Here is a 26,174-nt window from a genome sequence, read left to right as displayed (position 1 = left end):
CACATGCAATCACAAGCTCTGTTGAGTGGTAGTGTATGACATGATATTTAAGAAAAACATTAAGAGTTATGCATGAGAGAAGGGATTCTTCTTATTTCCTGGAGGCCCTTCAAATCTTGACCTCGTTCCAGGAAGAAAGCAACCTGTGAAAACATCAGCTCCTGTCAGCAATTGCAACTCGGAGAGAGCAGCACATGCTCCATATGCTGGAGGAGTTGTGAAAATCTGTAGAGCATCATGTGCTTGTGCTTAAAAATCAGCTGTCCTTATACCTCCACTCTGATAGCAATGTAACTGTTTATTTAATATTCTCCAGCTCCTTGATGCGGGCGCTATGAATGCCACAGGTGAAAGCTGGGTGTAAACTTCGGAGTGTTGTAACTTCCTCACCACACAGGAGTGTGTACCATCAAAGAACTTCTCATTCAAGGTAAATATTAACGTGATAAATTCCCTCATTCATCTGACACCTTAAAGTTACTGATACTGAAGGACAGAAGTGGGAGATGAGTTGGCAGGGTGGTGCTATATCACAGAGGTGTGAACGGAGGACCTGAGATTGTCTCAGTTCACCCTTGATATCTGTCTGGAATTGGGAATATTCTTCACCAGCTTGTCACATTAGGCTATATTATGTCAAGTTATATCACTCTGGAACCCTATCAGATGCCCTTTATATTTTTGCACTGACTGATTTAAAGGGGGTCAGTCAATGAAATCAATGGCAATGAATATGGGGCAGAAAAAAAGAAATGCTTTCTCATGCAGCACAAGAACTTGCTGTCACAGGAGGTTACAGAAGCAAATGCTGTGGATGAATATCAAGACCTGAACCGTTTAATGAGACTGCTGATCTTTGGAAAAAGTTATGCATACAGGACTATCTCTATCTCTTCTGTTTTGCCATTGCTTCTTGGTCCTGCCTCCTTTCTTAACACATTTTCTGTATTGTGTAGCACAACATATGTTAGGAGTAATTAATTTTGTTCTGAAACTTGAGGCATGGGTTGCTCTGAGAGGCAGGTCAACAGGCTTCATGCCCCCCAGAGCACGAAGTGGGAGGAATGTGGTGTGCTGGCCCAAAACCTACTGGTGTTTCTTTAGTGAAAGAACATTTTTTTCCCCTCCATGATCTATACTAAATATCCCCACTCTGTCCCTGCATTACTGAGAAATTCTGTGCAGCAAAAGGTACCTTTCAATAATCAGTGCACAATGTTCCTGTTACAGCTACAAGAAGTAAGTGAACAATAAGCCGTTTTCTCTGAGCCCCATAATGAAAATGGCCTTGTGAATTCCTAAATACTTGAAAACGTATGCTGTGTTGAGGAACTGTTGACAACTTTGAGTTATTCAGTACCTCTCTGCATCTAGTTCAGCTTTTCCAAAGTTCATGAAGCTATTGTGATAGACTGGAAGTTATCCTGCCATGACCTAGACACTGTTTTGCTCCAGGCTCAGTATGCTCCCTGTTATTAATCTTATCATAGAAAGCCTTGAATAACCTGACTTGAGCCTCTCAGTGATGAACAGTACTAGGTTATGCACCATTTTGATCATGAACTCTTGTACATGAAAATACCCCGGGAGTGTCTGCTTTGAGTGTGCGTATGTGCAGAATTATAAGACCCATAGTTTCTGCCTTCTGGACCTACAGGGATAAATCTTAAGTTTAGCAGAGAATTCTACAGATTTGTTATATTAACTGAATTATCTTCTAGCTAGTAAGCAAGGGCTTTTATTAGAAACGGGCAATAATTTATGAGGCTTTAGCATTTCTCCTCCCTAATATGTGTGTGTTGCTACATAAACATGCTACCCCTATGCACTTCTCCTGTCTTGCGGCATTTCTGTAGGACTTGTTTCTAGCTGCCCTTCAATGAGCTCTTGGTTTCAGAGAATAATTAAGTCATCTCCCAGGTAATTTTTGTTTTGCTTAAGCCTCCTTCTCATGCTTGAACACTAATAATCTACTGAAAGTTGCTGAAAACCATTTTGAAGTCCTTAATTATTATATCAGTATTTGACTTCTTCATATATTGCAAGCATTGGGGCTGCTATAAGAGTCAAAAGTGAGAAGAAGAGAGATCTTCATCTGATCCCTCTCCTTGATAACCACAGGCTCAGGCATTTTGGGCAGTCAGGAGACAGTGGTACCACTTAAAAGTGAGAACAAGGAAAGCTATTTGGAATCGGATGATATGCTACATACTGGGAAAAATGCACTGGCAGGCTGTAGATCTGAAGAGTCATGGAAAGAGACTGATAAATTAAGAATCGCTGGACTTGGATCTCTTTTCCCAATCCTGGCCCAGCCTCCCTTTGAAGTCATGTAAATTCTTTGCATTCATAATGCCTTTGGCAGAGTTTCACATGTCTGTTTTCTGTTACATGAAGAACAACCTCCTTTTGCTTGTTTGAACATAGCTTTCACAGGCTTTATCTAATGGCCTCTCATTCTTATATTGGAAGAGATGGTAAACCATACATTCCTGTCCAACCCCTCCAGACCATTCATGATTTTATAGACCCCTAAAATAATTTCTATGTCATCTCTTTTCGAAGTTGAAGTCCTAAAGAGTCTATATGAGCCTTCCTCATACAAAAGTTTTCCATACTGTCTCCCTGAATCTTTTCCAATTCTAATAGACCTCTTTCTGACACGAATTGTACTCATCAGGGAAAAGTGGGATTAGAATCTGGATCTTCTTGTTGTGGGTTTTAATTCTAAGGATGTAGGATAGTCCCCTCTAATATCTGCATTTCAGCATTTGTCTTCTCAAGAGTGTACTGTGTTGGTGATGTGAGAGTGAGCTGCCCCTCTCCCTCCTTAGGTTATTCTTCATCAGTGTTTTAAGAAACAGAAGAAACCCAAAGGAAGATGAAGGCAAAAGCTCCAATTACATCATGATCACAAATCCTTGAAAATGAGCTGGGGCTGATGATGTTTTTTAAAGTGGGATGTACTAATGACCTTAACAGGTTTCATCTCCAAGCCAGTTTTACAAGCGATCCCTTCTGAATTGTTTCAGCAGGACCTGCTAACCAAGCAAACATCTGCAGTGTAGATATGTGATGCACTAGGTAAACTCAGTTTGTTTTCTGAAGTCTAGTTTCAACCATCTGCAACCGTTTATCTTGGTTCCATCACTTTGCATGCAAAACACTGTAAAAATGCAAAAGCCTACAACTGGCACAATGTTATTTTTTTGCTGCCAGTACATCCCCAGAATGTGGACTCAACGCCCTGGGGGATTTTTTTCCCTATGGGAGACTTCATTCCATAGCAACCAAACCACAACTGGATCCCCAACAACATCCTAAATATTAAAAAGACTCTGGCTTGTCTGCTACTAATGGAATCCCCAGCTCCTATGCTACTTGTTAAAACCCTTAGGCTAATAAGGCACTCATCCAAACTCTGACCTTGGGCTGACAAACACAAACAATCATCCCAACCTGATCAAACTCAGTTTAAAAATTGTATTTTGGAACAATTAAAAAGATAAATAAATAGCTGAAGCTTGAAAATAAAGATGTAGCCTAAGGTAATGTTCACTATTTAAAACTGATTTGAAACCCTCAAAGTTTTCATGGCAAAGACAGTTTTTTAGCTTTATTACTAGCACTGGAAGTTAGTCTCACTGTTACTTGGCTGAATGAGAAGACTTGCATGCTGGCATCTCATGAATAATTTTAAGATGCAACGCTGGCATTAAGAACCAATAAAACATGGGGTTGTTTCCATTAATAACCTTCACTGATTAAATGAGAGAGATAAGGAATAAAGGGATTCAGAAATGGAGGTCATTGTAAATGGACCATTCAGACTCTCTTTTGTCTACTTCTGAATCTTCTTTGGGAGTATGAAATGTTATTACAGTTTTCAGATTTACAGACAAAACATGAACAAACAATGACTGAAAACACTGCCTGCAATTCTAATCAGCCACATGCCACTGGGCTTACAAAAAGGAATCTCTGACTCTTTTCTCACAGCTGACTTTTTTTCCAGTCTCAGTTGTGTTTGGGAACAATCCACAAATTGGTGATTTAGGCTGCTCTGTGAGCCACCTAATCTTGACTCTTCTTCTGAAGTCTTTTCAGTGCTAGCTGGATAATACTTGCATTGAGTTATAGCAGCCACTTGTAACCCCTTTTCCACTTCACTGGGCATGGAGGTGTTTCAGTTTCCTCAAACATTCTTCAATCTCAGCGTAAGAGTGGAAAATGCATCGGCTGTCTCATTTGTTCTAAATGCTCTAAACACTGTGCTAAAATGATTGCCTATTATTAGAAGCTCTGTGAGGCGTAAGTCCCCAAAACACTGTATTCAACTGTCCTTTTCAGTCTGTGCCTGCTCACAAGAGTGTCTGCTTCTTCAGAGCCCACCACTCTCAATTATCTCACCAGACGAGCTCTAAGTTGCTTAGTTGTTCCCTCCGTGTTGGCTTGTATTTGCCTGTATCTTTTGAAGTACCCCTCACCTTGCATCATAGCCTTGTGTTTCCACTGCATCACTTCACTGACTTGCCCAGCAATCTTTGCTGGGACGTCTGTACCATATATTCATTTCTGACCCAAAAAGGCTGGGGAAGACTGGGCTGCTCCATGACAATACTAGTGCAAACCTATTTCTGTAGAAATAATAACAGTAATAAAGTAATGTGTACTCTGCAGAGGCTTTGCCAAATGTAATGTTGTGACTGGCTATTTATCAGAGATAGAGACTATTTATTTGTGATGCTATCCACACCATCTTTTTTCCCAGAAAAAGGACACTTCTATCAAAGCTTTCTTTTATTAAAACCCAAATCTCCACAGAGCTCTTCCACTTCCAGACAACATGGAAAATTTTTAGCCAGTCCTACTTTTTCTTTACCTATTTCTGTAGACTGTATTTACCTGCCAATATTTGTTGCTATGTGCGACGTTTTAGTCTTACTTAGTTCAAATTATAATTAAGGCACTTGGGAGACTTGGACTCAACTCCCACCTTTGCCAGAAATTTTGAGTACTCTCAGTTCTTGACCGTGAAACTGGGGGACAGAAACACTTCTTGTGTCATCTTGTGTGATCAGAGCGCAATTTCTCAAGGCTTTACACCTGCCATATCTTGTTATATGTGTGTGGTGCCAAATCTAACAGGGTCTGCATTGTTGGTACTTCTATGTGCTATGGTAGGTAACCCGAGCAATACTTAAACAAGGTAGGACATGGTGTGTCTTCAGTAGAGGGTGAAAGTGAAGATGGCTCTTACCTGTCCTTGAGACTGTTCCACTTATTAATGTTGATGAGCTTTCCACAGTTAGGATTCTCGCAATCTTCCTTCAGAGGTGGCGTAAATTAGGTACAAAAGAGGGCACTGCGTTGCACAACCCCCTGGTAGGACGCTGGCAAGAAGTTTGGCATCCCAGTATGGTTTATAATATTTATTTCACTGCAAAGTAGTTTCATGGCAAGTAGTTTCTTACTGTCAAAGGCACTTTCCATTCACTTCATAAATTACTGTGATCTTTGACAAGTCCTTCAAATTCGGTTTCCCCTTTCCTCGCCCCAATGTGTTACAAAAATGGCTTGATGGATATTTTGCAAGTTGGCAGGCCAGTAGATCTTTCTGAACTAAAATACATTCTAGGCTTAGTGGCATCACAGAAGCCAAAAGGGAGAAAAGGGAATAACGTGAAATTGTATTCAAAGATGTTTTTTTCTACAGCAACAAACCGCGAGCTTTTGCGTATTATCAGAAACTTTGAGGAGAGGGGAAATCTGGGTTTAAAAACACAGTTCTTCCAATAACATCAGTGAAGCTTTGGTGAAAATGTAACTTGTTATGGCCTTTTTGTATATTTTTGTTTTATGACACTGTTGCATTTTATTCATATTTTTATATTTAAAGCAGAGAGAGTCACTGCTTTTTAACTGTTATTTCCCTGTTGCCTTGGAATCTTTTCCAGTGGTGTGTGCTCACAAACCTTGCCTATTCAAAAAGAGTCAGATTAGACTGTATTTTTCATTTTCTAATCTCTGTCCTCCTTTCAGTTGTTTTTTTGTTGTTTTCTTTTTCAAATGTATAATTTATTTGGTTCATTGTTGTACATCAGGAAGATGCCTGAGCTCTTGATTTTTTCTTTTTTTCATCAAAACAGAGCACATGATCTTCTTACAAATCTGTTCTTGATGTCATTAAAATTGCATTTTCCCCTTAGAAAAAGATTTTTTTAAAGTTACCATTTACTTTTGACAAGAATTTAATATGTTAGACATCACTTTTATTAGTGTAGCTGGATGCAACGTATAATAAAATGCAGTGAGGTCAATGCCTAGCAAAGAGTTTTATGAGAGAAGGCATTTGAAATGTGATTTTTAAAAGTATCTATTTATTTCCGTATCAGAGTTTCTAATAACAGCTTGGCCCTACTGACAACTTCGAGTGGACTCCTCAATTTAAACCTTAGTCCTAATATCTTGTGATCTTTCACCATCAGCTACCTTCCTGCTGAAGGTAGTGCTTGAACATGTTCTGATTGTGATAGCCTCCAGAAATGAGCTTTTAGTAAGATAATGAATCAGGTAAGGACAAAGGGAAATCCTCAACATTTGCTGGGCATTTCACCTGAACAGAATCTGAGTAGGAACATCAGGATGTGCCCCATGATCCAGATTAATAATGTTAAAAATGCTTTAGAAGAAAGCAGCATCTATTTTATGGCTATTCACAGTCTAGGACATAAAGCCCCGCTGTTTTGAGTAGGGAACATTGGTCAAGACACCAGCATTGTCCCCCATGCTTTGTGAAGAGTGTCATGCGATCTTTAATATCCATCTGGATGATCAGGAAAAATCCAGATTGGACGAGTGTTTAATTTCTCATTTGATGGGTATCATTTCAAGTATCAGCCTCACTTATCATCAAGCTGCACCGGATCTGGGTATCTGTGTACATCTTACTGGGAGGTGTGACATATGTTACTTCTTGACCCACAGGCAAGACATAAATAGAAGCAATGCGAGCAATGCTAAATTAGTTTTACTATAATTTTTAGTCCAACACAGACAGTCTTCTGGAGCTGCATTTAAAGGGGAGTAAAGGGTTACCAGTCAGCAATATCAAAGCTTTGTTTCCAGATTTTCTTTCTTAGGTACTTTTTAAAAATTTCGAATGTGTGGAAATATGAATATGAAACATTACTAAGATAGGAGGAGAAACTTCTCCTAAAGTTAGTGGACTAGAGCATCAGCAGATGGAGAACAGAACCCAGTCACTGATATATGCCCGCTGAGAATCCAACCTGTTTTGTCCTTTGCTACTCTTTTGCTCTATAAGTCTAAATTGAGGCTTTTCTTGTTTTTTCTTTCTTGATTTCATTTGTTACCTTGGCACTTCAGATTATGACTGTACATCTTTCATAAAGTGCCTTAAGATGTCTCAGCATGATAAGGTGCTAATTAAATGGAAGTTGTTGTCAAAGTGGGAGAGGGAGTAAGAGTTCAGGGCTATCTAATTTATACACTAGTTTAGTTGATGACTTTAGTGAAACTAAACAGGAAAGCTTCAGACACTTAGGAAATCACAAAAATTATGCTAACTCATATTAGATAGCTCTCAAAACTTTACTGATTCAGTTTGGATGCATACTCAAATGCCAGGGCTGGATCTTAGGTAAAATCTCTTGAGTCTCTAAGAGTGTGTCAAAAAAAAATAGCAGTTCCAAGGTCTTGGGGATATAGCTAGTTCTTCCTGCCTTCAGCACAGTGACAAATCTCACCAAAACTGTCCTCACCTTAACTCTTCTCTTTTGTAGCTGCATTGCATGTTTTATACTGCTGTTAGGACCCTTCATAATAAAAAAGGGGTTTGAGATTGGCTGCTATTGAGATCCAGCTGAAATTCTAAGGTCCAAGGAAGGTATTCATTCAACAAATTTATTTGTTTGTATCTCTAATCTCCTAACAGTTCCTGGAATCATATTTCACATTTAGCCGGTACATCTTATTTCACATACATAACAATTTAAGGTCACTTAGAATGCATCACTAAATGTCATGCTCCTCAAATTGTAATTGCAATTAAAAAAGTGTTATTTGTTCCAAAAACTGTAAGGAGGAGACAAAGCCACTTATATTTACCTAGTGCTTTGTAAACAAAGCTTTACCCTTGTGATAGTCAACATAATGTCTTTAGATCAAGATGAAGATTCCAAGTTACTAGGTAGTAAGAGGGTCAGGTAAATGCCCTAAACTCTGAAGGCTTTATGTGAAGGCCGTTTGTGATTTTTTTTTTTAAATTAGCGGGTTTGTTAAAATTGGGTGTATAGCTTAATGCAAAAGTAGGTGGAGTAAGAAGACTGACTTTGTAAATTGCTTGAGGGACATGAATTTATCTTTCACTGAGGTGAAAAAAGAAAGAAAATGGTAAACAGATAACTTCAGATCTTTGTTTTGAATTTGCTTTGAACTCTGGAGGGATTTTGTCAGTTGCTGAATTAGTTTTTGCCATGCTACATATAAATAAATCCAACAGTTTAGTATTTGGTTCTACATCTCAGTAGTATTGGGAGCATTGATTCTGTAACAATCCCAAATTTGGCTGAACTAGCTCTGCTACATAAAGAAGGCTGGAAAAGGTGAGGCAGCCCATTCCTGTGCTTATATCTGAAGCTGGAACTAGGAGACATGGAGAGACAGTCAGAGGTCGGAGACACGAACCAGAACAGAAATGAAGGGTCAGGACAGGGGCCTGAACAATCACAGATCTCTCAGCCTCTCCTGAAATGAAAGATGCTTCAGAAAGACTGCTTTCTCCAGTCCATCTTGCTTAACCTCCCTTGGTTACGTATCGCAGAGGTGGTAGTAGCTGTGGCCTCAATGGCTGGACAAAGGTGACTTCACTTGCTGTGACTTCTTAGCTGGAGAGAGTGATTTGACCATTTGTAAATGTATCTTCAGTGATGTTGGCTGAGAAGGGTCTTTCCCCTTTATATGTATCATCTAAGAACTAAGGAGTTTTATTCTGGCATGTTAGAAAGATCAGTGTAAGTGACAGGTTGAAATGGCACAGTCACAGCATGTCATGTCGAAATCCAAGAACAAAAATCAAATGGAAATTTGGGAGTTCACTTTGAATCTGCCACTGTTACCGGAGTTTGGGTCTTGCTTTAGTATTTCCCCTGCTCCCTACAGGACCTGCACATTTCCATCATCTTGTCTTCCTAGTGATGGATATTGTGTTTGCAAAAAGAAAAAAAACACATTATAGTGAGAGAAGGAGGCTCAGTATAGTTTTTTCCTCAGCACTGTTTTCAGGACCTGAAATCTCATAGATACAGGGGCCCAGAGCTGTTACATGAGGACAGGATCGATTCAGTCAATCAGAGGGAAAACCTACTGTCAGACTCTCAGACCTTTAACCTGCTCCTCAGAATTATTAGAACTCCCAAATCTCTTTGCAGGCCTTTTCTATTAGACAGATATTCCCATGTTTTGATTTTTTTGCTCCAGAAGTAATTTTTTTTATAATTACCTTCATTGAACTGCACTTACCATCTGTGAAAGTGAGAGGCACTTAAATGATTTATTAGCCTGGGTTCCTAAAATGTGCTGAACAGCATGGGATTGCTCTGGCTAGTGACAAATACAGGATACATGACAATGGATAGGTGGCCAGTGTTTGACGGAGCATCGTGCTGCTCTGGTGGGGGCTTGCTCTGTGGCAGTATGTTGGCTCTCTTCCAGTTGTACAGTAGATCAATAAAAGGCAGGTGTGCCTTGGCTCAGAAATACAAAGAAATATCTTCAAGCACAGTTCTCCTCTTGAAAAAATCATGGGGCACTGTACCTCTTGTTTCTGAAATAACTCCCCATAAAAGGCTCTAAAAAGCATTCTGGCAGCAAAGAAAACCTGTCTAGAGTCCACAAGTTGATTCAGATTCTTTCTTGTCTGTGCACTGATTGAAATCCTGAAGGCTGATTTTGGTCCTCACTTTGTTTCTTCTCTTGCAAGTAGTATTCATGATGTGTAGTACACTTTCCACGGTCTTTCCTCAACCCTGTACAATGTGTTAATGTTCAGTGGGGTTCAGCAGAGGTAGCACAGTATGGAGCAGAAAGCTGAGCTGTGTGGATCTAGCTATGAACATAATTAGAAGGCAGTGAAAGGCTGTAGGTATAAGCACTACTTAAAGAGGAATATGGTTCCTAGCTAAGCAGGAGATGGGAAGGAGGAGTATCTGCCTTTCATGCAAGCAAAATCCTGTCTCTGGTATTAGACAGGGGCTCCTGACTTACATCTCCAGCTGCATTCTCATCCGAGCAGAGGCTGTGAGACCCTGCTACTCGCAGAGCAGCATTTTGCTTCCCCGTGTAGCAGACACTCACAACTTCTGCTGATCTCAGAACTCAGCAGGAGCTGAGATGAAGCAGCTCCAGCCCTTCACAGCAACGAGATGCCACCAAGCAGCTGATCTCACAGATGCAAGTGACTGCAGGTGAGCCAGAGCCTGCTCCGTGCAGATTGCCTGGAGGATCTTCACAGGAACATTGGCAAGGAAGAGGAGGTTGCAAAGTTAACTTCTGTGGTGTGCTCCTGCTGGGGGTTAAGCATCTGCCTTCCCCCTTCTCTCAGCACAAACTGAGAGAGTAAAATTCCAGTACAGACACTGTGTTAATCTTTCTCTTCACCCCCCACTTTAATGTATGCAGAGAAGCACAAGACTGAGCTTAGAAAGAATAACAAAAGGGATGTGCATGTGTTGGTTTAGTCCAAGCCATGGAATAGCTGGGACCAATGCTGTGATTTAACAAGCTGGGTTCCAGATCTGGCTGTATGTTGCAATAGTAAATAGAAACTGGGCTGTGGCTGGCAGCTGGCAGTGAAGATGACGTGCGGGGCTCTCTGAGGACCGTTTGCAGTAGCAGATAACTCAGTGGCTGAAACGATGCAAGTTGACAGTGATCAGCTACAAACCCACCCCACAGCTTTTCTGTGCCCCCAGCACTCCCCTGCAGCCTTGGGCAATATGGACCAGATGCATGGTGTCCTGCCTGGCAGGGGAGGCACTGGCATAGGGTGGGCACAGAGCAAAATCAGCCAGCAAATGAGCCAAGCAGGAACTGAGAGGGAAAGGAGGTGTGATGAGGTGTTGGAGGGCTGTATGGAAAGGATGGGATTGGTAGTGTTTTCCTTGTGTCTTGGGCTCAGCCTTACCTTGGCAAGATAGTTAATGCCCTGGAGGCGAGTAGGAGGAAAGCCCCTCCACCGGGAAGTTATGCAGCATGTAGCATCTGATCTGAGCTCCTGAAATTTCTGGGATTCAACTGCCATTCAAAGATGCACAAACTAGTGTAGCTGTTACTATGTTTGTACTCTGTGCTTAGATGATGTTGAGCTAAATTTTGGAATCTGAACATTCATGTCTACCTAGATACAGGGTGTTCCTCTGTCTTCTAGTTGTGATGGTTCTTAGCAGCCCAGTTGCACCACTTTTAGTTGAATAAATATCCACTTCACCTGCTGCATATATCCCAGACCACAGATGTTGATGAATTTCTTCCTTCACTTTTTCCATGGTTCTCTCTCCTAAAATAAGGGTTCTCTTGTCTCACACTACCTGCACTGTAGCTGTTTCTCCTCTATCTGTTCTTTTTCTATCCCATGCCCAGTTTGCAAGGTACCCACAAAGAGGCATCAGTAAAATCGAATCAGACCTACAATCTGAACTACCCTGATCTTGAATTTAGTTCAAACGCAGAGCCATGTTGGGGGCAGGGGGGAAAGGTCAGATTTGGTTACCTTCAGGAAACACAAAAAGAGTTCTGGGAAAAGAAAATCTCAGGTAATGTTCCTCTTTACTGGCTGATTCCTCCATATGCCCTGAAGAGCTGCATGTGGCCAAATGAGTTGGTGAGAAGCAGAGACAGATGGCAACATGTGATCTGGAAGGAACACAGGGTTTTACACCCAGTCAGAGATGCAAAACCAGAGCCCTGAATACTCATGATTCTTTTGGTGTAGCTGACATCGTCTGATTCCTTATCCAAATATCAAGATTTAGGCTGGCCCCTATTCCAAGGATTAACTTTGGTTTCCTCTTTATTTTGAATCCAGCTTTCTTCCAGAAAATGCTATTCCTTCTCACCTCCAAATGAGTGAGTAGGTCCATTCATGGTAGACAAACAGCCCAGAGGAGCCGAGTGGTGGAGAAGAGGACAGATCTTTGCAGGGCAGAGGACAGACACATTATGCTGCATTGAAAACTTTGAAGTGTCTTTCAGTCAAAACTCAGACCTTGTCCTTTTCATTGCACAGATCCTCCCCTGGCTCCTTCTGAGCCTACAGCCTGGGCTGCAGAAGCTGATGTACCAGCGCAGATATGTTTGCTGGAATAATTGTTATTGAGCAATAGTTTCCCGAGTGACACAATGCATCCTCATTCCTGGAAGAGTGATGGGCACACCAGTTGCTGCAGCCAGGCTCTTCCTTCCCCTGAGCTGTGTCAGCATCAAACTCAGATGAGAGGTGCACGAGGCTTAACAAACCCTTCTCCTGTGAGCGCCTGAGCTCGGCAGGGCTGACTTGGCAGGCTGGAGCCGGGGCTCCGCACTGGCGGAAGGGTGAGCGGTGAGGCAGGATAGCTGCCAGCTTTGTTCAGAGTTCACTCGTGGTGCTTGCTGTCCTCAGATTCAGAGGGCTTGGGAGTTCAAGGGAGAAAAAAAAAGTAAACAAAGGAGTGAGAAAGGGCTAGAGAAAGAGAGCAAAATATTTTTAAAGCTCTGCAATGTCAACCCACGAGCGATGAATCTGCAGGGCACAAGCCAGTTTAAACTGGCTTTGGGAAACTGAGGATAGCTCACTTATGCTTAATAATTAAAGGAATGATATGCTTTCCTACTCGCTGCACTAAAGATGAGTGAGGTTTTATCTCTGCACTGCTAACAGTGCCAGTGACATGTTCATAATGCTGTAACACATTTCTCTGCACATACAGCAGAGAAGAGGGCTTGTGGCAGTGGGCCAGAATCACTTAGATCATTTTACCAGGGGCACACCAGAGACCAGGGGACCCCATCAAGGGCCCACTTTTTCCAGTCTGTAGCACCCCATGTTGTGACATTCCTCGCACTGTTGTCCCCCCGCGTTACTTCTGATGACACAAAAAATGTTTTTGTCTTTAGATATAAAGATCAGTTTAACTCAAACCAGGGTCAAACTGCTGTCAGTGTATTCAGATACATGTTTCAACTTAGTTTTGTCACCCTGTGAGTTGGAAAATTGCAGCTCTGGGTGAGGTCAGACCAGGGTTATAAACTTTCTTTGTGAGCGATTGAGTATGAAACAAAATCCGATTTGCTCAGATACAGGTAATGTTGGTTTTGGTTTTTTTTTTCCTCCTCTTTAAAGTGCAATCCTGCTTCTCCGTGTTGGCTTTAAATAATTCAGTTTTGCAAAGCAGGAGGGCTTGAGAAATTTCAGAAATAATGCATGCAAAAGGCTGGCTTTTATACTCCTGATGTCTATGGGATTCTGCAGCATCCTGGCGTGATGTGTGGGTGTTTGTGTACGTGTGCTTTTTTTGTACTCGCATGCATACTCACACACCCGCTCTCTCTGTATGAATTGATTATGTTACCCAAATACCTCCTAGGGATCTCTCTTTCTGTGGCTCTGGTACAATTTGTTCTTGAAATTACTCTAGGAATTGTACAATCCTGTGTTAAACACCCCCACACTGATACAGATACAGATTGAAAGCTGATGGGCATTAAAATGAAGTGGTGTTTAAGTAATTGCTTTTCTGCTCTCAGAATATTTTCTCCTGGTAATTCCTTTGTCAGGAGTGAGGTAGGTCCTGCCTTGGGCCAGAAGGTAGAACTAGATGACCACATGAGGTCCCTTAAAGCCTATGAATCTGTAATTTTAAAGCCAGATAAAAATGAGATGTCCAAACAGGCCAGTTTATCACCCCTCAGTTCCACGCCTCTGAGACACAGGCCCGTCTCAGCTCACGGCGCAGGTGCCACAGCTGGTTATCATAGCGGTTAACGCAGAGGTTGCAACATCTCATCCCAGAGGAACCAAACAGGGACAGCATAGCCCAAAATTATGGGACTGCTGGACAGAAGAGGATGCAGAAACCAAGGAAACAAAGTGGAGAAGCTCCCCAATAGATATGAGTTTTTCTTATCAACATGAGGAGAGGTGTAAAGGCAAGCCTGTGCAGAGGTGTGAACTTGTAGACTCTCAGCTCCCTATGTCAGTCACCATTTCAAGTATTGCTTCCTCATCTCCTGGGGCAGGATGCCTGCTGACTGATTGAACCTTACAATAATATATTGCCTACCTTGGTATGTTAACTTGTTATCTAGTGTATTATTTCTGTTTTATGGAATTAATGTCTTTCCAAAACTGTCTGTCTTTTCTCCAGCTCAAAACACTTTAGACTTTGTTCTCCTGATAGCATAGAAAGTGTGCTGTATTCAGCAGTGATAAACCATGCATACTGAAGATAACCCAAATGGTAGTTAAAGGTGGCAGAATCTCCCAAGGGAGGTACTGAGTGCACCCAGGCACAAACTCTGTTTTTGTGCCTTAATACTGCTGCCAGAACACTGCTGATGAATCTAGCATAGAACAAATATTAGCCATTGGGCATTTCTCCCAGAGTGTCTCCTCTTGTACATAGTGGAAATCATCCCATATTTATCTGATTTGTACATAAATGGAGTGGGGGGTATGTGGGGAGAATGTCACAGGTTGTCTTCTGTCCTCCAAGTTTCTGAAATACACATTTAGTTGATGTCCTCACCTAATAAAGACATTCCAGTTTTCTCACTTACTAGATTTCTGGCATTTTGTATCATTGTTTTGGTTCTCATAGTACTTTACTCAAATGGCACCTACTCTGTTTTCTGTCCTTCTGTCTTACTTACTCTATTGCCTGCTGTGTCCTCTATGTGAGGATACATGATTTCCATGGCTTTGTCCTTAAAGAAGCATCAGCCAAAGCTGTTTGTGCCTCTGCACTTGTTTGCTTTCCTCTGCTCTCCAGTTTAAAAGCCTGCTCACAACCTTCCTGATTTTAAGTGCCCATAAGACTATTATGCGATGAGTCAGAGATGTCTGTCCCTCTGGCATGGGCCCCCTCCCTTCCAGAAGTGTCCCCAGTTCCTGGTGAATCTGCTCTTTCAACCATCTTCTCAGCCAGGTATTAAACCTTGGCTCTTCTGCCTCTCTTTCCCGTCCTGCATGGGGTTACTGGGAGTGTTTTCAGAGAATATTCATCGTCTGCAGTTTCCTTCCCCCGAGCCTAAATTTTGCTTCCAGAATCTCTTTTCTGCCCTTCTGTATCTAATTTGTGCCAAAATGGACTAGGCTTTTCCCCAATACCTCCTGAAAGCCAGTTCAGACTCCTGTGAGGTCTGCCGCCTTAGTCTTGGCAATCAAGTCACCATGTAATCCTCTCTGGGGTCACAGCCCCACCTGCCTATTTGTTGATGGTAGGAATCAGCTTCAAGCCTGAATTATGGTTTTACAGAGGTGCCTTACTATTGGCAGGAGACCGATGTCTGAGTGTGCCAAGAGGCCAGGTTTCAGATGTGTGCTTTTGCTTGGCGTTCCCTATTGTGCTGGCTCTTGTGTCTCCCCATCAAGTCCTTGCCAATAGTGCAGAGACATGGGCCCTTGCTCAATATTCTGCATTTTAGTCTCAAGCCTGGATATCCCAATGCCTAAGTCCCTTTCTTGAGTGCTGGCCTGACTGATTTGGAACCAGAATCAAGATTTGGAAAGAATTCCTTATTGCTTTTGGCAGAAGGCTTCAGGTTTAACAGGCCATTTACTGTATATTCTGACTTCTAGATGTCTGAACGGCACTCTTGGAACAGTAGCTCTTGCTAGGTTGCTCTACAAGTAGAAACCTCCAGCAGATAGGCACTAGGATCTCATGGACAGACTCCACCTTGCATGCTCTTGGGAGGCGTCACAACTTCACATCATTAGCTCTGCGTGGTTGATGCCTGACATCTCCTGTGTAGCATGATTTGCAGCTGAGCTGTGAACTGAGCATGTGGATGTATCCAAGGCAGCTCATGCATTCTGGTTGTCCTTGGTTTGCTACACAATTCAGTTGTCCAGCATGTGTGCTGTAGGTTGGGTGTAGTACATGGGCTTTATCTGTTTTAGAACTTCTGACAATATCCCTTTGGGATGTATGGACTGTTAGTTTTTATAATGAGCTGATCTGCAGTCAGACATAACTAAATCAGAAGATTCTCTTAATCTAGATTCCAATGTGGAATTTATGGTCTTCTCTAGTTTGCAGTCACTTCAAGGCCTGCAAGATCCTCTGTTTTCTGTGACAAATCTATGTCAGTGTGCGATTGCAGATTTTTACATTTTTTCTTCCTTCTTAAGCTGTATTCTGTTCCCTTCCTTCAAGCAGCAGACTATGTTTGAAGTACCTAGTACAGGCCTACCAGTATGAAGACTCACTTGCATTCAGCACACCCCATTGTCCTGCTGAGTGTTCTATCCATGTGCCAGCTTCACTGTATTAACCCATGAGCAAGGGAAACTGCAAGTCACTCAATCCTTGGGCTACAACAGGTTTATTTTATTTAATGAAGTTTGAGTCATTTTATGGCAGAACTGGGCTGCAATTCCAGCTGAGCCCTTCTGAGCCTGCATATTCCTCTCTACTGCACACCTCTGGGGTGTGCAGCCAAAAATGTAAATTAATGAAGGCAAAGAGGAGAGATGTTCCTGACGCAGTTGTTATTCTCTCTTGTTAGGGCACTGATGCTCAGGCAATGCTGGGAGAAGCTGCAATATTATCACTTCACTCATCACAATAATGTTAGTCTTTTTCTTGGGGAGATCTGTCGCAAGTAGCTGTTGACCACCTTAACTTTTTCTAGAATTTCTGTCTCTCAACAAAATCACCCTTTCCTGCAGTACTTTGGTATGCAATATTGTAAATTATCTCATGAGATTTTTTTTTTCTTCCAGACATATCTAAAACATCAAAGGTATTTTGCTGGAAAAATAAGTCAAGAAACAGTGCGTCAAAATTGGAGAGGTGCAAAACTGGCATATGCCTGTGAGGACTATGGCCCAAGCACATTTCTTTTTTAACTTTGCCATCCTTCTCTGTCTCATGTAATCATAAATAAGTTAAGTGCTTTGCAATCTGTGGAATGTGTTTTTTCACATGACCACCATCTGGGCTGCTATTTCTCTGGCCTTTTGTACCTCTCTGTTGTTTGGGTTACTGGTAGCTGTCTGTATGGTGGTGTTTGGTTTTAGCTTTCTCCCTTGACTCCTCAACAAGTTACACCTAGAAACTTTCCCTAATTTTATCTTAGAGGTTTACGCTTCTCTTAGCCCTAACAAACATATCTGAATTCTACAGTTTAGTCCTGTCAATACATTGCATTTCGCTTTTAACAAGTGAGTGTTTGTCTACAGGAGGAGATACCAGTCAGGAATAACTCTGGATTATCACTCTCTGGAAGCTCACATTTAGGGTCCATTGCCCTTTGGAAATGGATGCAGATTTTTTGCACTGCTATTCCAGGACCCATGTCTTGTCAGGGAGTCTTCCGGCATCCTTTAATTTTTCTCCCTCCTATTTGAACTCAGTGCCCTGTGTGGAACAAGTCTTAATTTCAGCCTTCATCAAACCTGCTTTCTCTTTCAGCTGAGATTTCTTCCTGGTGCAATGGTACCCAAGGAATGCTGGAGATCAGTCTGTCAGACTGGTTGTGTTAAACGCTTGCTGAAGTTGATGGAAACCACTCCAAAGACCACAAGGACTATTGGGCCAGTCCCTGAGAGCACTGAACCAAACAATAACCAGATGTATTCCAGGCTGCCACTTCCTTAACCCTTCCTTTATTGTGTTCCCCATCCCTGTATGGTATCAGAGTATCTTTTTTCCTGAGCAGTGAGTTCCTTTCCTGGCTTTTATGATTCTGAGATGAGAACAGGTAATTTGAACACAGAGTCACTCTCTCATGCCTGATCTACATTTCTTCCCCCCAGCTGAGGACAGTGAATTCTGAAGCTTCCTGCAGGCCTTGGTTCGGTGTGTGTCAGTGTGATGTGCTGCTCCACTTGGCTTGCTCTGCTCATGGGTAATTTGATAAGTGATAATCATGGCCTGCAAGGAATGCCAACCCTGTTGTTCACGCTGTTCCAGTTCATGTCTTAATTTCATCTGGAAAAGCCACTGTGTCAGCTACTAGTGGACTTTCTAGACTCCCCTGCTTAAAATAGGTACTTGTCTCTTCAACTCTTTTGTGTAGGTGAAAGACATCTGTCCTGGTTTCGGCAGGGATAGAGTTAATTTCCTTCCTAGTAGCTGGTACAGTGCTTTGTTTTGGATTTAGGGTGAGAACAATGTTGATAACACACCGATGTTTTAGTTGTTGCTAGGTAGTGTTTACACTAGTCAAGGACTTTTCAGCTTCCCATGCTCTACTGACTGAGAAGGCTGGAGGGGCACAAGAAGCTGGCAGGGGGCACAGCCAGGACAGCTGACCCACACTGGCCAAAGGGATATTCCATACCATGGGATGTCATGCTCAGTATATAAAGCTGGGGGAAGAAGAAGGAAGGGGGGGGGATAGTTTGGAGTGACGGCATTTGTCTTCCCAAGTCACCGTTAGGCATGATGGAGCCCTGCTTTCCTGGAGATAGCTGAACACCTGCCTGCCGATGGGAAGGAGTGAATGAATTCCTTGTTTTGCTTTGCTTGTGTGCGCGGCTTTTGCTTTACCTGTTAAACTGTCTTTATCTCAACCCACGAGCTTTCTCACTTTTACCCTTCCGATTCTCTCCCCCATCCCACTGTGGGGGGAGTGAGCGAGCGGCTGCGTGGTGCTCAGTTGCCAACTGAGGTTAAACCACGACAGCATTGTACGAAGTTTTTTTAAATTAAATATTTTATTTTATTTATTGAATCTTAGGCAATGTTCTCTTCATTCCCTGATCTGGGGGAAGAGATGAGTATCACAGGCTGTTGTTGGTCTGTGGAGGGTGGAAGCCTGCCCATGAATTAAAGTAGACTGTCAGAACTCAGAGTGCTCTCAGTTGTGCTTATACATGAGGGCAAAAGAGAGAGAGAAAAGGAAGAAGCTAAAAGCACAGAGGAATCAGAAATGCCAAAGAAGCATCTGTAAACCCTGACTTCAATCCAGCAGTGAAAATCTGCTTGTATCAGTCCCCCATCCATATCAAAATACTTGCATTAACTGGAGGAAAACTGAAGTTGTAAGATTACATGATCACAGTAATAGCCAGTTTGGCAACATCCTGACCGCTGCTCTCCAGCTCTTTCCTCTTCACTTGTGAGCTTTTTATACCTCTGTACTCCCACCCTTATACTAATTCTTCCCATTCCCATTTGCCTTTTGTTTTTCATCTACCATGTGTGCCCCCGTAGCCCCTCTCATCTCTAGTAACTTTTCTTGTTCTTTAATTTTAATTCTCACAAAGGAGAGGGACCCACCAGCACTGAAGTGTGCCAGGCAGGCTAGCAGCAGTTTAGCTGATGCAGCTCTGCCATGGTACCTCACAACTTGCTCAATTTTTGCTAGTCCAGGCTGTTGCTTTTAGGGAAGGCATGTGAACATCGTGAGACTGGAGAGGTGAGGTCTTACTGCACATCACTGAAAGGTAGTACATGGAGGTCTTGTGCTAGACTTGCACCCCTGGAGTATGCAGGGCTTCTAGCTCTTCAGGTAGACCTGAACTGACAGTGGACTGAAGTGGACTTTAAAAACCCTTTTCTGGTCACCTCAGTAAGACCTGATTGAACTTTGCTTATGTTATGTTATGCTGTGTTATACTCCTGACCCTACTGAGAAGATCTGGAGGGTTTGTCTCCAGTGCAGTTTTGACCCTTCTCCATGGATGTCCAATACGCACAGTTACTGGGGGCAGTGATGGATAAGCAGGAATTCTCAAAAGTATTTCTTTCTCTTATAATCTGAACTGGAGCCCCCAGCCCAAAGGAAGCTGTGGGAAAAAGAAAATCTCTTGCTGCAGAAATGATTTTCAGAAGGTGCCTGACAAATGATGTTCGCTTCCAGCATTTGTCACTGAGCAGTGATGCAATGACCTTCACATCTTGGGTAGGGTTGCTTTGATTTGAGTATGCAGAAGTGTCATGGTTTAACCCCAGCCAGCAACTAAGCACCACACAGCCACGCGCTCACTCCCCCCTGGTGGGATGGGGGAGAGAATAGGAAGAGTAAAAATGAGAAAACTCGTGGGTTGAGATAAAGACAGTTTAACAGGTAAAGCAAAAGCCGCACACGCAAGCAAAGCAAAGCAAGGAATTCATTCACTCCTTCCCATCGGCAGGCAGGTGTTCAGCCATCTCCAGGAAAGCAGGGCTCCATCACGCGTAACGGTGACGTGGGAAGACAAATGCCGTCACTCTGAACGTCCCCCCCTTCCTTCTTCTTCCCCCAGCTTTATGTGCTGAGCATGATGTCATATGGTGTGGGATATCCCTTTGGTCAGTTGGGGTCAGCTGTCCCGGCCGTGTCCCCTCCCAGCTTCTTGTGCCCCCCCAGCCTGCTCGCTGGTGGGGTGGTGTGAGAAGCAGAAGAGGCCTTGACTCTGTGTCAGCACTGCTCAGCAGTAACGGAAACATCCCTGGGTTATCAACACTGTTTTCAGCACAAATCCAAAACACAGCCCCATACTAGCTACTGTGAAGAAAATTAACTATCCCAGCCAAAACCAGCACAAGAAGACAGACGCAAGAAGGACTAAGGTCAAATCATCAGACTTTTGGGTACCTCTCTCTTGCTATGGTACAAAGTGCAGCACAGCTAGAAAAGCCTCTAGGGTCTATGTCATCATCTGGCTTAAATAAACAGCACTTCAGTAAAATCAGTGGGAAGATACCAGTTTAGCCCATTTGGGAAGCTGGTTGGACTCCTGCGTAATTTCAGAGCCTCTCTGCACAGCACGAGCGATTTTCTTTTGAAACTATTTGCAGGAACACAAAATGCAAATATTCTCAGAGCCGTGTTGCACTAGAGCAGGACAGAGGCTGGCTCACCGCTTCCAGAGGTTTGATAGTGTTCCCTGGGCGCTTGTCGAAGAAATAAGTGAAAAAGGGCGAAAGCCCCGGCTGCGGTGGGGGCCGGTGCCTGAGGTGGGGGCCTGTGCCTGTGGGGGGGGCCGGTGCCTGAGGTGGGGGCCGGTGCCTGCGGTGCGGGCCGGTGCCTGAGGTGGGGGCCTGTGCCTGTGGGGGGGGCCGGTGCCTGAGGTGGGGGCCGGTGCCTGAGGTGGGGGCCGGTGCCTGAGGTGAGGGACCGTGCCTGCGGTGGGGGCCGGTGCCTGAGGTGGGGGCCGGTGCCTGAGGTGGGGGCCCGTGCCTGCGGTGGGGGCCGGTGCCTGCGGTGGGGGCCGGTGCCTGAGGTGAGGGACCGTGCCTGCGGTGGGGGCCGGTGCCTGAGGTGGGGGCCGGTGCCTGAGGTGGGGGCCCGTGCCTGAGGTGGGGGCCGGTGCCTGCGGTGGGGGCCGGTGCCTGAGGTGAGGGCCCGTGCCTGCGGTGGGGGCCCGTGCCTGCGGTGGGGGCCGGTGCCTGAGGTGAGGGCCCGTGCCTGCGGTGCGAGCCGGTGCCTGAGGTGGGGGCCTGTGCCTGTGGGGGGGGCCGGTGCCTGAGGTGGGGGCCGGTGCCTGAGGTGAGGGCCCGTGCCTGCGGTGGGGGCCCGTGCCTGCGGTGGGGGCCCGTGCCTGAGGTGAGGGACCGTGCCTGCGGGGGGGGGCCGGTGCCTGAGGTGAGGGCCCGTGCCTGCGGTGGGGGCCGGTGCCTGAGGTGGGGGCCGGTGCCTGAGGTGGGGGCCGGTCCCTGAGGTGAGGGCCCGTGCCTGCGGTGGGGGCCGGTGCCTGCGGTGGGGGCCGGTGCCTGAGGTGGGGGCCGGTGCCTAAGGTGGGGGCCGGTCCCTGAGGTGAGGGCCCGTGCCTGCGGTGGGGGCCCGTGCCTGCGGTGGGGGCCCGTGCCTGAGGTGAGGGACCGTGCCTGCGGGGGGGGGCCGGTGCCTGAGGTGAGGGCCCGTGCCTGCGGTGGGGGCCGGTGCCTGAGGTGGGGGCCGGTGCCTGAGGTGGGGGCCGGTGCCTGCGGTGGGGGCCGGTGCCTGAGGTGGGGGCCGGTGCCTGCGGTGGGGGCCGGTGCCTGAGGTGAGGGCCCGTGCCTGCGGTGGGGGCCCGTGCCTGCGGTGGGGGCCGGTGCCTGAGGTGGGGGCCCGTGCCTAAGGTGGTGGCCGGTCCCTGAGGTGAGGGCCGGTCCCTGAGGTGGGGGCCCGTGCCTGCGGTGGGGGCCGGTGCCTGAGGTGGGGGCCGGTGCCTAAGGTGGGGGCCGGTCCCTGAGGTGAGGGCCCGTGCCTGCGGTGAGGGCCCGTGCCTGCGGTAGGGACCGTGCCTGCGGTGAGGGCCCGTGCCTGCGGTGGGGGCCGGTGCCTGAGGTGAGGGCCGGTGCCTGAGGTGGGGGCCGGTGCCTGAGGTGGGGGCCGGTGCCTAAGGTGGGGGCCGGTCCCTGAGGTGAGGGCCCGTGCCTGCGGTAGGGACCGTGCCTGCGGTGGGGGCCGGTGCCTGAGGTGGGGGCCGGTGCCTGCGGTGGGGGCCGGTGCCTGCGGTGGGGGCCGGTGCCTGAGGTGAGGGCCCGTGCCTGCGGTGGGGGCCGGTGCCTGAGGTGGGGGCCGGTGCCTGCGGTGGGGGCCGGTGCCTGAGGTGGGGGCCGGTGCCTGAGGTGGGGGCCCGTGCCTAAGGTGGGGGCCGGTCCCTGAGGTGGGGGCCCGTGCCTAAGGTGAGGGCCGGTCCCTGAGGTGAGGGCCCGTGCCTGCGGTAGGGACTGTGCCTGCGGTGGGGGCCGGTGCCTGCGCCGCGGCAGCGAGCGCTCGGCGGGCCGGCGGGGAGCGCCGCTGTTGGTAACACTAGAGGTCACTCTGTGACCAAGGATGGAGACCGGCGTTTGGGGGCCTTGGGAAGGTCAGCGGCTGCTAATCCGTATAAATTGCTGAACTACAAGCAAAATTTGTACCTAATTATGAACGGCTTTGATGCGGCATTGCTTCTATCCTAACTTCAGAGTGCCAGTTTCCTACAGGGAAAAAAACCCCACCCTTGAGTGGCATGTTCGTAAGAGGACCCAGAACAAGGCAGGTGTTTTAGGCACAGGCTGGGGACATCTTTGCAAGTGCTGGCCTGGGCAGCGTTCCCCACGGCGTCTTTCTGAGTTGGATCTACCTGCCTCCCTCCTCTCCTCCGCACAACTGTCAGCTGTCTTATCAGCATGGTCGGGAATTCATTTAGCTGATGCTGCCTAGCAAGCCTAGGGGTAAAGATGGATTTAACACAGTCACTAGACATCTGCGTGCTAAACTCACTGGCTGTGGAACCTATATTGAAAGGATTTAATTTTATTCCCTAATAATCCCTTTTCTCTCAAACAGGTCAGACTAGAGAGGCTGCTGCTACTGCTGCGGCTTTCAGCCTCACTGGCATTGTTATTGGTTTCAGGGCTGGTCAGTCATGCAAGACATCTGTCTCATCTTGGTGAAAAGTTTTCCTTTTCATATTATTTTATTGAACTCATTTACTCTGGCTACTCAAAAAAGAAGGTATCTCTGCTTTTCAGTTCCCTGAAAAGACAGATAATTTTGGGTCAGCTGAACCTACTTGGAAGTTGGTTGCATAATTAGCAATTGATTCTGGTTGAAAAACAAAGAATAAAAAAAATAGTTTAAAAAAAATAATTTTAACATTTTTCTATTGCAAAATACACCTCATTTTGACCAATAAATAAAGCATGTTCTCACCCTTCGCCCAGTCTCCCAAAGGATCAGAGGTGAAACACCCAATATGAGGCTGAACAAAACATTTTAGTTGACCTAAAGCATTTTTGCAAAATTTATTTTTTCACTTTGGCCATAAAAGGCAAAGCCGGTTATTTGCACAGCTTTATTTGTAAGCCTTCTCTTAGCTCCTGTGGAGGCCAGGTGTCTGCTGGCAGGGGAGGGAATATGCCCCACATCCCTTTTTCTCCATGGAACATGCCATTAATGACCCAGTTTTGCTGGAAGTTTCTAATGCCCTCACAAGGGTTTTGTGGCATGAGGAGGCTTTGCACTTCCCCCATTAGGGCAGGTACCTGGTTGTGGCTGGATTCCATGGTAGTGCAAACATCTCACAAATCTAGTCAGAAATAATTGGGATAACAGGGACTCCTTAGTCTTCGTTCACTCGAGGGTCACAGGACGTCAGATTTGACTTTGCTATTGAAGTCAGCTAATGTACTGGAAATACCTTCATTTTCTCCCTCTGGAGGCATGGGTTCAAATCTGCCATAAATTATAAGTGACACAGGTTCAGTAGTCTTAATTAAATCCCACGAGGTTATTTTTGTGTGTCAACACTCCCCTTCTCCTCCCTTCTGCACCATTTGGAGCAGCCGAAGGGCAAGGAGGACTCCAGCACTGTAGGTGGAAGTTAGTGCAGCATTCAACTGCGCGAGTTAGCTCAGGGCTGGGGATACGCCCAGACTCTTATCTGGCCTGGTATCAATCTTCCATTGAACTTGTAATGTAGTGTATATTCTTCATACATTTAAAGCATTCAGTTCTGTGCAAGATCGTTATTCCTTGTAGGGAGATAACTGGCTATAGAGGATTTCTGTTACCTGCAGCATCTCTCCAGCCTGGAATTCATTGATTTCCGATCTGCTCTCTAAAGGTGCAGAATAGGGGTGATCAATGCAACAGTGCTGATGTGAATAAAGCGTGCCCCCTAATCTGCATTATCAACAGCCCACTTCCTGATATCCTGAGCTGACCTGGTCATGACTGTCTCTTACACAGATAAATACGCTGGCTGTTGCTAACATGGCTTGAAAGCCTTTAAAATAGGAACGAATCAGATGCAGTGTAGCTTTTCCAGGGAGTGGCTAGGCTGATTCAAACCTCTTTTAAGCTAATGCTTTTGTAAAGGCACTATATGTTGCTAGCATTTCTCTTAGCTTGGATTTAAATTAAAAGCTTTAATTGGTCTCCTGATTTTCCTAGCAGCATGTTTAAAAAAGAAAAAAAAAGAAAGCTAGGAAAAAAAACCCCCGAGCCCCAAAACATGCCACTTACAGAACTGTTTAGAGAGCAGGTTTTTATTTAATAAACAGTGATCAATTGAATTGATTAACCATGAACACATTACAGCAGAGTTTGTTGTTGCTGCTGCTGATAATTGCAATTCATGTGCATGAGAATATTAAATGGCTGTTTGCATGATCATTTTCATGCTCTTTTCATTTAACAGAATGGAGAAAACAACAACTGTTGACAGTGATTTTGGTTAGGACTCAAGCGCTGCAGACTGTGCCCTCAGGATGCCTGTGCAATAACTCTATCAATTGTGGCCATTTACTCTGCACTTCCAGACATTTCTGCAAACCTTGCAGCTGTTTTTTTTACTAATTCGCTTGGTAATTAGATCTTATCATGCTGGCTCCATGGCTTTACATAAACTGTAAGCATTTGGAGCTGCCATGTAAGACACTTTAGAGTTGTCTGTGTTGGTTTGCGCTGCTCTGCAACGACCAAGGTGCTCTCAAAAAGCAGTAGAAATAGGGAAGCAGTTGTAACAAATGAGTTCCTGCTGATTTAAGACGGTTTCCATAGAGGAAAGGCATTCCTTCACTTAAATTAACCACTGGAAGCCAAGCAGCGTTGGTGGGTTTCATCCTGCTGGATGCTGAGCACAAACTGGGAGCTCTGCTTCTACCCTCTCCTTCACCCTCCAATACACATCTTTGTCTTCAGTAGGAGTTGAGGGCTTCAGTAAAAGTATTCTATTGTTTTAGAAATCTCATTGATGTTAAGGAGAGGAATATCACAATCCTGTGAGCTCAGGGTCAAGAGTTGGTAACAATCGTGCCCAAACAATATGGATGGAAAGACAGTGAACCCTTTTGTGGCAGCAAGTCACCTTGGAATGGCTTTGTGCAGTGGTATGTGTAGTATGATTTGGGAACTGTGGATCTAGGTGCCCCTACTGGTGGAATCCCCTTACTGACACAGACCTATTGATCTCAAAGGAGAAAGTGCTCTGCCAGTGACTGCGCAGGTGGGCCCTGTTCAAACATCATAGCATCTGATGATCTTCTGAT

At 45.2% G+C, this 26,174-nt stretch overlaps 1 long non-coding RNA gene across 1 annotated transcript in view; it reads left to right on the top strand.

The window, feature by feature from the left end:
• Positions 1-360: 360 nt before the first annotated feature.
• LOC143164916 (uncharacterized) overlaps positions 361-26,174 on the top strand; it is a 36,258-nt gene continuing 10,444 nt past the window's right edge. Inside the window, exon 1 of the long non-coding RNA XR_012996164.1 lies at positions 361-430. This is a non-coding gene — a long non-coding RNA (uncharacterized LOC143164916). The remainder of the gene's footprint in view (positions 431-26,174) is intronic.

The sequence above is a fragment of the Aptenodytes patagonicus genome, chromosome 10 (assembly GCF_965638725.1).
Source record: "Aptenodytes patagonicus chromosome 10, bAptPat1.pri.cur, whole genome shotgun sequence".
In the NCBI taxonomy this organism is placed as follows: Eukaryota; Metazoa; Chordata; class Aves; order Sphenisciformes; family Spheniscidae; genus Aptenodytes; species Aptenodytes patagonicus.
The sequence above is the reverse complement of the archived record's forward strand: the minus strand, read 5'-3'. Positions and strand labels throughout refer to the sequence as shown.